At 51.1% G+C, this 14,214-nt stretch overlaps 1 protein-coding gene across 1 annotated transcript in view; it reads right to left on the bottom strand.

Annotated features, from left to right (window-relative positions):
• The window catches only part of TBXAS1 (thromboxane A synthase 1), a 166,364-nt gene that overhangs the window by 17,456 nt on the left and 134,694 nt on the right, over positions 1–14,214 (bottom strand). The window lies entirely within an intron of this gene.

Here is a 14,214-nt window from a genome sequence, read left to right as displayed (position 1 = left end):
TAATTGAACAGCTCTCTTTTCTATGTAGGTTAAATCCCTTTGCAACCAACTCCAAGAACCTGTAGAAATCCTTTTGTCGGCCTGGAATTCTGTTGTATTGAATATTGTTGGAAATAAATGAGCCATTGTCTGGGCTGAGAATTTTCTGGTTAGATAGAGATCTCCACTGTGATGCAATTTATTGTGGCAGGTTTTTTTTTTTTTTTTTTCCCTAGCTCATTTTAAATTCCCTGTTGCCTGCTCAGTCCATTTTTCCCATCTCAGGATATAAGTGGGGAGGGCTAGGCCCAAGCTAAAAAAAAAAAAAAAAGAAAAGAAGTCTCGTTTGCCCACGGATGCTGTCCAGAGGCCTGAGTGGAGTCTGATAACCAGATTTTAACGGGGAAGAGCAGTACGTCTGCTGGTGGCTTTGGGGAACAAGAGTGACTGGCCCTGGCTGCAGGCACGTGAGTGGGAGGTTAGTCCAGGAGCATAAAGAGACTCAGAGCTTCAGAAGGTCCATGAGTTCAATCCCCTGGCCCCCATGGTACGGTCGAGGACACACAGCTTGGAGAAGTGGGGGGCCTTGTCCCTGCCCGTGCCCATGCAGAAATGCTCATTCGCTGATCTTACAAAAGATGATCCCCCTGACCCAACTACGCTTTAAAATATATCCAGCCCTCATTATGAGTAAATTTTTGGAGTTAAAATTGGAAAAGAAAAACCACAGGGAGTCACATAATGTCTTTTTTATAATCAACTCTTGAGACTTTGAATTTCGCGGTTGACAGACAGAATGGCAAAGCGGAGAACGGAGATGTGGCATTCAGCAGATCTGACTGGAAGACAGTGGCCAGGTTCTCAAGGCTCACCAAGATTCAGTCTGCCCGTCTGTGAAATGGGGACAAATCACAGCTCGAAGGTGGTAGTGAGGATTCCTCATCAAAGGCCAGTCAGGGTTTTCTGAGGAAGCTGTTTGTAATTCTCTTGCTTTGGGCCATGAGGTGTGGGGTGCTCGAATCGGATTTGCTTGTTTCTAAAAATGCTGGTCAGGGACCTTGTGAGTCCACAGAAGCTGTGGGTGTGGGGTCGTCCCAGCAGGGGTGGAAATAGCCGTGCGGGTGAGAAGAACTCAGTGGAGCCACCTTGGGGGAGACGCCAGCGAGAGGCCTCCTGACTCCTGTGACCGGAGGAGGGAGGAAGGTGCTAGAAGGTATATTGTGGAAGATGGGGCAGAGGCTCTTGGTGATCTGCCTCAACTCTTCCCTGTGCCAAGAGCCTTGCGGAGCGCCTCCTGTCCTCTTGTAAGATCCCATTTTGCCCTGGAGAAGATGGGGGTGCCCAGAACCAAGGGGCCGGGCACGGGGAGGACTGGCCATGGGGAGGGCTGGCCTTCAGTGAGGGCCTGTCCCCCGGGCAGCCCCTTACCCTCGATGGTGGCTGCCTCTCCACCCCCACCCCCACCCTCGTGCAGTTTTTGCCCTTGCCCTTTCTCTGCAGGTGGCAGCTTTTCGTAAAGAGGATTCCTTACCAAGAGTGGCCTCTATAGTGGCAAAGCTAAGTAAACACGGCTTTACTTGGCTGACATGAGCTTCCCACCCATAGTGTTGTGGGCCCCTGGAGCTAGAGGACCCACTTTGGATGTTTAGGAATGAGGTTCTTGGGGAAAAGCCCTCCCCTTTTTTTGCAATTAAATTTGAGAGTGGAAGGAGACTCAGTACATCACAGACAGCATACGCCTTGGAGGCTCCACAGTGATTTCTGTTTCCAAGCCTCTGCCTCTGGTCTGCTGGGTAGGGTCCGGGCCTCAGGGGAAGGGGTGCTGGGCCAGCCGGCCTGCAGGTGGTCCCTGTCAGGCCTTTGGGAACGGGAACGGCCTGGTAGGTGCTCCCCTCATCCCACGTTATGAGATGTGGAGGGCTCACCTCCCTGGAGTGGACGTGGGGGGAGAGGATGGTCACATGTGCATCCTTGTCCTGCCCACGGGTGCTTCCTAGGGCTGCAGGTGGGAGAGAGGGCCATAGGGAGACTGCCCTGCTAATGAGACCCCCACATTCCGTCTCTCATAGAATAGGAGGCTGAGTGCTCCCGGCCAAGGCTCCTTCCCATCCCCCCAGCTGCTGGGCAAGCTGGACCTGTGCCCCCTTCACTGGGCATTCAGTTAGGGGCTTCGCCCGCTGCTCCTGTGGCCAGAGTTGCAGAGCATGAGCCCCTGGGGGCTTCAGCCCCGTCCCCGCTCTGCGCGTAACGTTTGTTAACTGTTTTTGTTTGGTTTGCTTTTATCTGATATTGGACTATTCCGCTCATGTTGGACAAAACCCCCAAAGGGTGACCATGACTGTGGCCACACAAGGGGACATCACCACTCCTTCCCCTCCTCTCTATGAAAAATGATTCTGTTGGTGCGCTCATATTTTTATGCTTTTATGTATGTATTTATTTTAAAGATCTTTCTAATATCTTTCCTAAGAAGAACTTCACCTGTCCTACAGGGATTCCCTCAGCCATGTCTGGGACTCCCGGGATGTCTGGGAACATGTCCTCTGTGCCCGCTATGTGCCAGCATCGGCGGGGGGATGGGGTGGCACCGGGCCAGTGAGGGCCCCAGGAGAAGGAGCCCTGCCGACCCTTCTGAGCCTCCGAGAGCAGGGATCCCAGAGTGGGGACAGGGAGGGGACACTCTGGGCGCCGTCCAGCCTGCCCTGGCTGTGGGCTTGGAGACGGGATCAGAAACGTTTCCTGGAGAAGGGGAGGTTTACGCCGAAGCAATTTTTAAAAAAAAAAAACATTTATGTTCTTTCACACAGAAACAATAAAAGCCTTAAACCAGGTTTTGGAGCAGCACTGAGCGAGCTCCTTCGCAGGCACGCCGTTTATTGCTGTTTTATAGGAGCGCGTGCTCTCTGCGGTTTACGGTGTCTGCCGCGCGCCCGCCTCGTTGCGGCCCGTGGAGCGTGGCGGTGGCACGTGTTAATTACGGCCCTTCGCTGTGGCCGTGGATCCTAAGGCATCGTTTGTTTCTTTTGTCTGCGGCTCCCCGAGGTGCCCGCAGTGGGACGCGATTTCCCTGGACCCAGCAAGGCTTCTCACGGGGGCCTGACCTGAAGGTGGGGGGGGGGGTGCAGAATGGCACCCTCAGAGGGGCAGGAGGTGACTGTGTCATGGCAGGAGGCCCTGAGCCCAGCAGGGTGAGGGATTTTTGCAGGATCATAGGTCCAGGCAGCCAGGATGGCTTGACCACATATGGACTTGACCACAAGTCCTGCCATGGACCAGGCAGGGGAGGAGGTGTGGGCAGGGAGGGAAGCAGGGGTCCCCTGGGGACAGAGATGCAGCCCTAAGGAGGTGGGCATGGCTGAGTGGCGCTGAGCACGTTTGCACGTTATGTTTCCTGCTTATCGGGGGGGGGGGGGGGTTGTGACAGCAGATGACCCCCAGGAGCTCCAGGGGCAAGGAGGAGGCCCCCAGGGGTCAGGAGCAGAGGTGGTGGGATGAGCTCCCAGCAGACATGAGGAGGCCAGACCCCCTAAAGGACCTGAGGGTTGCATCCTGCCACATAAGAGACAGATCTGGGAAACTAGCCGCCGCCTTGAGCGCCAGGCTCTGGAGCTGCTGCCTTCACTGGGAGCACAGGCTGCCGGTGTCTGTCGTGCAGGTGCTGCCATGTACTGCCCACGAGTGCTGGACCCACCCCAACGGTTCAGAAAGAGGACAGGAGTGCTGGGCCCAAGCACAGCCCTGGAGCCCCCAGGTGCCAGCCGCAGCCCGGGGGCTGATCTCCCTGTCTCCCCTCAGGGCCAAGGCCCCGCCCGACTGAGGGGAAGGGGCCAGTGCCAGGTGGGGGGGGAGGGTCAGGGACGGGATGACTACAACAAGAGAAAGGAAGCCAGGCCTGGGGCGGGGGCGAGGCCGGTCTGAGAGTGGAATCGACGATGTCGATGTCGTTGTAAGAAGGGAAAGTTCGCAGCTATGTTGGGAATTTATTGACCCATCCTGGGGGTCAGGCACAGGGCGAGTATCACATGTATCATTTCACTGAGTTTCCATTTTACAGATGACAAAACTGAGGCTCAGAGGGGTTTGTGGGCAAGGTCGGGAGGCAGAGAGAGGATGGGGCCCGGCAGAAACAGTGGCGTGTGAGGAAAAGCCAAGTCTGCCCGATTCTAAAGGCTGACAAGGCCACACTGAGGACAGTGAGGAAGGAAGCCTTTTCTCTCATCCTCAGCCGCGCAGGACCACAGGGTGCACTGTGCGCTGTGACTGCTCCGTGCCCATGGCTGAGCAGCCGCTGAGGGACGGTTGGAGGCAGATGCTTCCTAAGCGGGCACGGAAACTGAGGCAGGAGCACATAAATGGGTTGGCTTGGGCCTGGAGCATTCTGGAAGAGGGAGGACTCTGGGTGGGTGTGGGTGGACAGGACTCTTGAGAGTCCCGAGTGTTCTGGACTCCCAGCCAGGGAGATGGGGTGTGTGCAGTGGGGGCCCCTCCCTGCAAAACCAGGAGGAGCCCTGCAGGGACCTCGCGAGTCCTCCTGGGTGCCTGGCCAAGTGCTCGGGCTGGCGAGGGCCCGTCTCATCCCAGATGGACGAGGGTGTGCGTGGGGGGGCTCCTTGGAAAAGAAGACGGAGCCTCAGAGAATTCTACGGCCCTTGCTCTTAGGGTGCTAGATACAGAGTTTCTGCCTCGTCATGTTTCTGAGCCTTGGACCTTTAGTCCCCCTGAACTTTTGGGGCATTCTTGGGCACCGGGCCCATGAGGAGACCACGGCTCTACCCTATAGTCTTTGCAGCAGATCTGCAGGGGGCTCAGGGCTCCGTGTCCCAGGCGGTTTACCACTCTTACCTCTCTGGCCCCAGCCAGCTCTGGCTTCTTTACGAAGAGCAATTGCTCCAAGGCTGTTCCTGGGCTGTGGAGACCACCCCCGGGGGTCCTGGCCAGACCAGTAAGTATATTTGCAAGTTTACTGAAAATAGCACAGTGCCCAGCTGTTCTCCATTTTTTTTCAAAGGGAAGGGCAGGAGGAAATGGAGTTAAATGACAGCCGGAGGAGGGCCCCTGTGGGATCCTCTCAAGGTTCATTAACCCCACAACAAGCCATCACCTTCCATAGAAGTCCTTCTGATGTCTGCTCCCTTTGGCTCAGCCTGTGCTATGCTATGATCTTTCCCCAGTGATCTAAGGAAAGAGAGTCATTTTCACAAACTGAGACTGATGGTAGGTAGGGTTGGGTTTCTAGTTTGGGAACTAAATTTTGTAAAACTGGTCAAACCTGCCTGGTGAGAAAACACCATTGTTACAAAGGTGTCACTGACCTCTGACCCACGCCATCTTCTAGGCTAAGGCCAGCCTGGCCTGGGCAGCCTAATCTGGTCTTTAGGACCCCAGATTACTTAGCTTCCTGATGTGTGTGTGTGTGTGTGTGTGTTTAAGGTAACTGAGGGCAACAGTCATAGGGGGTTAGAGCAGAAATGTCTGGAATTCACTTTAGCAAGCTCTGCAGGTACCTGCCCATTACCTTTCTTTCTGATGATGTTCCTAGTGGAATGGTCACTGACCAGAACAGCTGACTGTTCTGGGCTCAGAGGCCCTGAAAATGGATTTATGGGAAATGATCCTGGGAAACACAGGGTGAGGCTTATCATGGATGCAGCCAAGGAAAGGGGCTTCGGTCCTGAACATTTCTGGAAGAATACTGGCTAGGCGAGCTGGAAACAGCACAACACGGTCAAAGAGCCACGTGCAGTCTCTGTCCCCAGTGTCGGACTCTCGGCTGGTCTCTGGCCGGAGCACGTTCCCTCTGCCCCGACCGTTCTGGCCTCTTGCACAGGGTGTGCGGATATGAAACTCCAGTCCCCACGGGGATGGCAGCGAGATCCAGTTCTGGGAGGAAAGGGCGCAGTAGAGCAGCTGCCGCTAGTGTTTGGATTCATGCTGGTTCTCCCGCTGAGCTGCACCCTGGTGTCCCCGGGGACCCTGTGCTATCCCTTCGAGAAGCCCTGCCACGCTCAGGGGCTCAGTGTCATGCCCTGGGCTTCCAGAAGGTTCTATAAAGTCTAGCTCTGTACAGAGGACCTGGGGAATTCGTTCAGCGTCTGCCCCGTTTCCACATCACACTTCTGCCTTGGGAGCCCGAGTTGCACAGTGGTTTGAAGCACGCTCACCAGCTGTGGACGGTGGTCGGCTTCATGGTCAGCCTCAGTTTCTCACCATAGAATGGGGATGATTCTAAGACTGTTCCAAAAAGCTGTAGTCGGCAAAAAGGCCAGCACTTGCCCACGCCTGGCAGGCAGTAAGTCTTTGGGGAGTGTGCGCTGCTGTCAAGGCCGTAGCTGTGTATCCGCTCCCCCCCCCCCACCCACCATGCCACCGTAATCAGCCCGGGCTTCCTCCCCTCTGGCCAGCCTGTGTAGACTGACTGCACCTCTGTAGGCCCGACCCACTCTCTGACTTGGTTTCTCCCCGAAGATGCTCCCGGAATGCCCACTTGGCATCTCAGTCACACCTGAAGACGGGCCCCCGTTGTGATACCATGTTGGGAACAGGCTCGTGGGTGCTGCCCCAACCCAGGACCACAGTTCCCGGGCACCCGCCTGTCTGGCACATGACAGGAAAGGAGATGGGGCTGGAGGACATGAGGTGGGGTCAGAGCCTACAACAGGGGTCCGTCTGCCCATTCCTTAGGGCCCCTGGGAGGGCCCCGGGCCCTGGGGCTGCTCTGGTGAGTCCCTCTCTGTGGAGCTTCCGGTCCAACGGGAAGACACACAAAGCCACCGCGGAGCCAGGTGCTCGGAAGGAAAGATTCAAAGAGGGTAAATCGGACGTTGTTCACCGCGCTTCGGAATGCTTGAAGGAGTTCATTTTTTTGGAGCACAGAGAAAAGAAGAACCTTATCTAGTGTATTTGGAACTTGTAGGACTTATTATTCTACAGGGTTACTATAATTGAGCTCTCTTTTGACACATTCAGGGACGATTACCAGAGAACAGGTAGGTCATTAACGGGCCCACCTGGCCACTGGAAACCACCATCACAGAAGCCGCCACGGCGTTCCCGTCCGCCCACACCCCAGCCCAGCCGCCACTCTGGCTGTGTCACCCCCTAGAGGGACACAGTTAGACCGGAGGAGCACTCGGGAGGGCTGGGGGACTCGAACCTCTGCCACACGGAGAAAATCTGCAGAAGCCAGAGGGGTGTAGTCTCTAACTTTGAAGGGTCGTTCTCTGCGGGGCCCAGAGTTTGAAGCGATGGGGAAGCTGTAGGGAAATGGATTTGTGGATTCATGGTCTGGTCCAGTGTGTGAAACGTGTAAGAGCTGAGCCCCTCGTCCCTGGAGAGACTGCCGGATGATGGGTCTCGAGCTGGAAAGGGCCTTCGGGATTGACCAGCGATCACCGAAATCCTTCCAGGTCCTCAGGTCTTGGTAATTCGACCATTATTTTGTTGGTCGCTAGTGGGAAAGTGTGTCCTGGGGAACTGGGATGGGAAATGAGCGAGTTACGTGGGAAGGGCAGGAGGTAGGGAAAGTTCCAGGCTGAAAGGAGACCCTGGAGTGGCGGGGGAGGGACTGCTGGCAGGGGGGCACGGATCCCGAGAACCAGAGTTCTGTGAAGGGACACGTGTCTCCCGAAGGCTTCTGGGATGAGAGCTGTACAATGGGATAATGGAAGAATCGAAACAGCAGCAGAATAAAAACCAGCTTGTGGAGAGCACAAGCGCCAGGCCCTTGTTGGTGCTTCCTGTTCGTCGCTGCATTTAATCGGCCCCAGCAGAAGGGAGCAGATACGCTCATTAGCCCCTTTTAACCGTTGGGGAAACTGAGGTTTAGGCTCATGCAGCTGGTTCAGAGGTTCAGCCTGGCTTTGAGGCAGGAAATCCAACGCAGAGCCTTCACTATCAGCCCAGCTCTATTCAGGGCAGAAGAAGATAAATTGGGGAAAGGGCCATGGGAGCTGCAAAATGCTATCTGGGAGTCCTGCCTGAGCATCTTGCTTTGTGCGCTCCCTGGGGAGCTGGGCTGCGGCTCCCTGTTCTGAGCCCTGTGTTGTCTGCGGGCCCCCTCAGCTCAGCAGACCTCCCCGTCTCGATGGCAGAGCATAGGAGCTAGAGCAAAAACACTTGGGCTCTTCAAGTCTGCATTTGCTGTGTGACCCTGAGAAAGACACTTAGCCTCTCTGAACCGATGTTGTCTCAACTCCAATAAGGGAATATTTACAAGAGATGATACCCTGTCAACTTCATAGATTAAGGAGAACAAACAGTAACAAATAACAGTTACTATTCTTATGTTTTCCTCACATCTCTGGCAGTGCCTGTCCCACGGGGAGCATGTGGAGCATGCGCTGTAAAGACCTTCTGAGGCACCGACATCGTGAGCCAAGGCTGGGGACAGAGGGAAAAGAAGATGCCGAAGATCAAAGGGTAAGTGCCAAGATGAAGGTGCTTAAATGTTGCCATGTCAAAGCAATGATATAATCAGATTAGATGAGCAATGATATAAATCTTGGGCATTTTAGAAGAATACAAAGTGATAACAAAATGGTTTAGAAGATGTTTAGGTGAAATAAAACAAAAACAGCGTGGCTCCCAGCATGTGCGTTGTAACTTGGAGATCAAGAAAGTAGACACTAGAAAGTGCAGTAGAATGAAACCAGAAACACAGGCTTGAGAGCTCGGGGACCTGTTTTATTCCTGGTTTAGCTACAAATTAGTGAAATGGACTTGGAGAGTCTCTTAACTGATCTGACACATTTCCTCATTTGTGTAGTGGGTTTTATAAAAATCTCTTGGGGCACCTGGGTGGCTCAGTTGTTAAGTGTCCGCCTTGGGCTCAGGTCTTGATCCCAGGGTCCTGGGATCAAGCCCTGCGTGTGGCTCCCTGCTTGGCGGGGAGCCTGCTTCTCCCTCTCCCACTTCCCCCGCTTGTGTTCCCTCTCTCTCTGTCTCTCTCTCGGTCAAATAATAGATAAATAAAAATCTTAAAAAAAAATATCTCTTCATTCACTTTCCTGAGCTATAACCTTCTAACCCAGTGTCTTTCAAAATATGGGCTATGATGCCTTAGGGAGCTGTGAATTCAATTTAGGGGATTAAGACCAGCATTTTCAAAAGGGAAATAGAATGGAATAGAACATGGAGTATATCACACACATAAGACATATTATTTCATAAAACATTTGTTTCAATTACATAGGTGTGTCTGGACTGGGTTGATTTATAAAGTATATTTCTTATGATGCACTGTGGTCAAAAGTTTGAAAACCAGCTTTGTAACACTCCCAGTGGTGCCAGGAAAACTCAGGTATGCTGTCTACCTCAGTTTCCCTCTTTGCCCTGGTACCTCTATAATCCGATCCCTTTGACTTTGCTTATGCAAGGGCTCAGAGGCCAGCACCCTTCTCTACACAACATTCCCTCTCCCCTCTGTGAGCACGGAGCCGGTAGGGGATAGGGTATTTATGAAGTCAGAATAGAGTTGCCAGATTAGTCAAATAAAAATAGAAGCCTCTGAGAGTTAACTGTGAATTTCTACTATACAATGAATCATGTTTTAGTATAAGTGTGTACCAAATATTACACGAGACATACTTACACTATGAAATGATTCAGGGTTGATCAGAAATTTAAATTTACCCAGCCACCTGAATTTTATCTGGCAAAGCTAAGTAACTAATAAATAAAGAACAAACGGGAGGGAAAGTTTCCAAAGATTACAACTTTAAGTGCCCAAACTACAAAACTTTGTGCTTTAATATGATCATAAATTAACAGCTGTATTGTATTATGCAAATTTATGTTAAGTTATTCACTATCTGTCATCATGCTCCAATAAAAATTGTATATATGACATTTAGAAAAAAATGGCATCTTCTGATAAGAGTTTTGTGTTGCATTTTGGTGGCGCTGATTACCTTTGGTTCGCCTGAATGCCGTAGCCACGGACACACAGGGCCGGGGTCTTTGTGAGGGACTCCCTGAATTACTCATGGTCTGTCTAGATCCTCGAGAAAATCTCAGGGAGTGGCCAGGGGCTGCTTTCCCTCCATTTTCATGCCTTTCAGAGGAAATGCAGGTCAGCGGTGAAAAAGGAAAGAAATCCGCCCCCCCCCTTCTTCTAGGAGGTGGCCGTTTCCCACCAGTAAACACTGTGCAGTATGAAGGTTAGCCTCACTGCACAAGTGAGAAGGGAGATGATTTGGTTTTTAATCTCTGTTTGCCTTCACATTTCTGGGTGATTGTACACAAAGAGAAGAAAGCAATTTCTGCGGTTTCCTTTCCATAGCATCGTAGAGAAATGTCCACCACTCAGCTAATTCAATGTCAAGAGTATAATGGATATGCTTTATCTCCGGGCTGATTTGCTTAATTTTTTCTCTGATGATCAGCACCCTCTTGGAGACTTCTGGTATACCACCAGCATTATTATTATTATTATTATTATTATTATTTCTGTTACTATTATCATTATTTTTTTTTTTTTTAGTTTTTATAAAAATTTTTTTAAATTGTGGAATATTGTCTGGAAGAAATGTGGGGGTCTGTTCTGGAAAGGTGGGAGGACTTGACGTCAGGTCTCGCTAAGGGCACATTACAACCCAGAGCTGAAGCTTAGAGGACGATAGGGAGCAGCCGGCCCTGAGCAATCTTTGAGGAACGCCAGGCCGGGCTTGGAAGACAGGCTGTTTGCAGCAGGAATGACCGGGAGGAAGGCAGGTGAGGTCTGTACAGTTTGTTCATCCAGAAGAGAAAATACAGGCACTGTCCTGCCGGGGGTGGGGGCGTGGGGTTCGCTACACTGGGCGCTACACCTTGCTTGCTCTCCCAGCACCAGGGTGACTCTTGCTGCTCCAAAGATGGAACGTAGGGGCCAAGGCCCCCAGGCTGCACTTGGTCGTAGAGAGGGGCCGTAGAGAGAGGCTGGTAGGCCTAGGGCCCGCGTCAGGAAACCGCACCCAGACAATGTGGTCTCCGGCAGTCTCCTAAAGCCCTTTGCCTCAGTTTCTTCATCTGTCAAACAAAGGGATTAGATTGCATGATCTCTAAGTTTCTTGTGACTTCAGCCTTCATTCCCTCCTTCATCCAGCACTGAGCACCTCCTGTGTGCCTGGGTGTGATGCAGGTCGCTGCTCTCTGGGTGCCAACTGCCCAGCTTGTCTAGGGTCAGCAGGGAGAAGTGTGCTATCCGCCTAAGAGAAGCACAAGGAGAAGGAGAAAGAGACAGAGAAGCGGGAGGTGGAGGAGGAGTGGGAGGGAGGGGATGGGATATGGAATTCTTTCTAAGGTTGCTGACTCCTGATTTTCTGAAAATATCTGAGAAAGACAGATCCCTAGGTGGGGGCAGGGGAATTTGTTGCTTTCTTGGTCACTGGCTTTCCCAGCTGAGAAGGCAGAGGTAGGTCTCTACTGGCCAGCCACGGACAACTAGGAGGAGGTGCTCCTTTCTGGAAATTACTCTCTCAAGATGGAGCCCCAGCAGGGAGGGATTAAGCCGATGGACACTTCACCTAACTGACACGGAAGTGACTGCACGAATCAGAAGGAAAGAGCATTGCAGCTCCAAAGGCTGTCAAGTTTGATATAGGAAATAGGATTTGGAGGCATGGGTGGTGTTTTCATCCTTTCTTCCCATCCCAGAAAAGAAGAGCAGGCCTGGACATGTGACCGGACACTGTTAGATGCCAGCAGTGGGACAGGATTTGTTTCGCTGGATTACGGCCTGTCTCACCAGAAATCTCATGAAGCCAGAGAAAGGTGTCTGTCAGGATACCCACAGACCTTATTAAGTGGGCTTTAAGCTAAATTTTGAGGAACGGGGAGAAAAATGCTACCAGATACGAGGATAAATGACAAGTTTGACATATGAATTATTCCCGAGGGGAGAAACTGTCTGTCTGAAACCCAAGAAACAGAATGAACGGAGAGATTCTGATATGGTGGATTTTCCATAGAAAAAAATTGTTTTACATGGAAATATCGATAGAATTTTAGTTTAAGATGCCCAAGGGCAGAGGAGGAAAATGTAAATTTATCAGATGTTAAGTAAAAAGAAACCATGTACTTCTTGGCTTAGGGTTTTTTTTTCTTTCTTTAGGTATAGATTTTTATGTTGTTTGAGCTGTTTATTGGTTGTTCGAGTAAATTAATTAATTTTTATGGGCAAGTCTGACACATCTTGGTTTATTACGATTTATTAGTTCCTCAAAGCCAAAGATCTAAGTAGAAAATGCCATTTATTCTGATAATGACCTTAGGTACCTGGTGGCAGAAAACAAAGAGAGGCTCTTCTCTCCCTCCAAGAGAGGAGGAGAAATACTTTGGGAAATTGCTGACATCCTGAGAGAGAGCTGGCTATCACAGGGCGAACGTGATGGTCATAAATGTGTCCGAATGTGTGCTTGCCCACTTTGGACAAGCATCTGCTCTCATAGAAGAATCTACTAGAGACCCTACTGGTCGTTCCCAAGACAGCACCAAGGAACAGAGAGCTAGAGGGTCTGAGTTCACATCTAGGCTCTGTTTCTGCCTTGAGCCATTCACTTAATCTCCCAGTTTCAATTTCCTAATCTTGAAGGAAATATTTTCTCCATGTAGACATACTGAATTGGTTGTTAGACTGGCTTGGCCCGGGACCAGGCCCAGAACATGTGCTCAACAAATAGTAATTCGTCAACTTCTTATCCATCATGATTATTATCAATATGACTTGATATTGAATACTTGATCCCAAAGAATCACTCCTTGGTAAAAACAAATCCGAAGCAGGGTGTTTCTGAAGCAGACCTTTAACGTAGCTCACATATAAAGCAGAGAGTTACACCTGGCTTCAGGTTCAAGACTGAGTTCAGGAAGACAGAAGCCCCTGAAATAGTGTGAGTGACTCACAGTAACTCAAGTCCGGGAATAAAACTACCAGATGGGACGCATGTCATGGAGCCCAAGACACTTGCCTTTGCTGTTTCTAGGTGATTTCTAATTTACGTAATAATCTTGGTTTGTAGGGGCCATTTCTTTACAGAGTTAGGTCAGCTTTATTTAACACATAAGATGATTATGAATAATTATGGTGCTCCATAAATGTTTACTGTTACAATGACGATAGTGGTGACCACATCATTAGCAGCTTTCTGGCCTACAAATCACTGATTGGCACCCAGACTGGGGAATCATTAAATGAGCTTTTAAGAGAAAGGCAAGAGGGTAAGAGAGACAGGAGAGAGGCAGGCCCTGGGCAGCCAGAAGCACATTCCCTGTATTCTGAGATAACCTGTGGCCTAGGAACTTTGTTAGGCCTCAGTTGTCTTGTCCAGAAGGCAGGAAAAACAGCCCCTACCAGCCCTTGTAGGTGGAACACACACAAGAGGACCTTCAGGCTTGGGATCTTCTGGGTGGAAGGATCTTACTTCTAAGAGCTGCCTCCAAAGAAGCGGGTCTGCTGAGGTTCCTCATGGGCCCTGCCAGCGGTGCCTTTGTTTCTTGGCTCTCTGGCTGGGCTAGAACTAAACCGCAGCACAGTCACAGAAAACCTACCCCTTCCTGGGACCAAAAGACTGACTTTTGAAAAAGTAAAATCACATCCAGTAATCATGCAGCGTATTTATAAAGTTAGTCCTGTCCTTAATTATGCAACCCAAGGTCACTGTCAAAGCCAAGTTCGCAGAAGCACCTCATGGGAATATGGCACTAGCTCTTCAGCCCAGTGGCGTGTTAGGGTCACTTGGGGACTTTTATTTTATTATTTTAAAATTTATTTATTTATCGGGGGGAGGAGAGAGAATGAGTGGTGGGAAGGGTCAGAGGGAGAGGGAGAAGCAGGCTTCCCGCTGAGCAGGGAACCTGACATGGGGCTCGATCCCAGGACCTGGAGATCATGACCTGAGCTGAAGGCAGATGCTTAACCCACTGAGGCACCCAGGGGCCCCCCATTCTTTTAAAGGAGCACAAGGCCCAGCTCTGCTGCATGCCAACATGAAGCACATGGGCTCCACCCCCAGAATTGCTGGGGGTGGGGCCCAGACATCTGTGGTTTCTAGTAAGTTCTCAAGGACAGGGAATTTCCCTGGTGGCTCTTAGGCTTTGATTTGCATGTAGCCCTCTAGTCCAGTGGCCGCGTGGAACATAGAAGGAACTGCTAGAAGGTCTCTAGTTGCCTGAAGTCTGATTCCTCTTAGAGAAGGCCTAGGATCTACTCTGTAATCCAGGCCTCAGTCTATTTCATTCAGAGACTCAGGGAATTTGGGG

This window comes from Mustela lutreola, chromosome 4, assembly GCF_030435805.1.
Source record: "Mustela lutreola isolate mMusLut2 chromosome 4, mMusLut2.pri, whole genome shotgun sequence".
NCBI classification, from domain to species: Eukaryota; Metazoa; Chordata; class Mammalia; order Carnivora; family Mustelidae; genus Mustela; species Mustela lutreola.
This window is presented reverse-complemented; position numbering and strand designations above follow the sequence as displayed.